Consider the following 649-nt stretch of genomic DNA (forward strand, 5'->3'; position numbering starts at 1 on the left):
CCAACGCCCATCTCCAGAATTTTCTGGAGCTTTGTAAGATTGTAACCATACGGGACGTTACGGCTGACGCCATCAGGCTCCGCCTGTTTCCTTTCTCCCTCCTAGGGAAGGCGAAATAGTGGTTTTATTAGAACAAGGAAGCCGTCAGCACGTGGGACAAGTGTTCCACGGTGTTCCTCGCTAAGTTCTTCCCGTTGGGCAAAACCAATGCCCTGCGTGGAAGAATTTCAAGTTTCCAGCAGACAGGGATGGAATCCATCCCAGAAGCTTGGGAAAGGTTGCAAGAGTACATACTCGCCTGTCCTCATCATGGGATGGACGAGTGGCTCGTGCTCCAAAGCTTCTACAATGGGCTAACGACAACATCCAGAGCCCATCTTGATGCTGCTGCTAGAGGAGCCTATCTTGATCTCACAATTGCCAAGGCTACGGCCTTGATCGAGAAGATGGTCTCCAACCAGGGCTGGAACGAGGAATGTTCCCAGCCCAAAACCAATAGCGGAATGCATACCGTCAAGGAGACGGATATGCTTGCCGCTAAACTAGACCTCCTAGTGAAGAAGATCGATGAAGGAACCAGCCATAGATGCTTGTTCCTGTCCATGCTACAAACTCGTACTTTACGTGCGAGGTTTGTGGTGACGGTGGA

General features: G+C 50.8%; 1 non-coding gene across 1 annotated transcript; it reads right to left on the reverse strand.

The window, feature by feature from the left end:
• Positions 1-209: 209 nt before the first annotated feature.
• LOC120657925 lies at positions 210-316 on the reverse strand. Its single transcript, XR_005668454.1, has one exon. It is a non-coding gene; the product is annotated as a small nucleolar RNA R71 (small nucleolar RNA).
• Positions 317-649: the final 333 nt, after the last annotated feature.

The sequence above is a fragment of the Panicum virgatum genome, chromosome 1N (assembly GCF_016808335.1).
Source record: "Panicum virgatum strain AP13 chromosome 1N, P.virgatum_v5, whole genome shotgun sequence".
In the NCBI taxonomy this organism is placed as follows: domain Eukaryota; kingdom Viridiplantae; phylum Streptophyta; class Magnoliopsida; order Poales; family Poaceae; genus Panicum; species Panicum virgatum.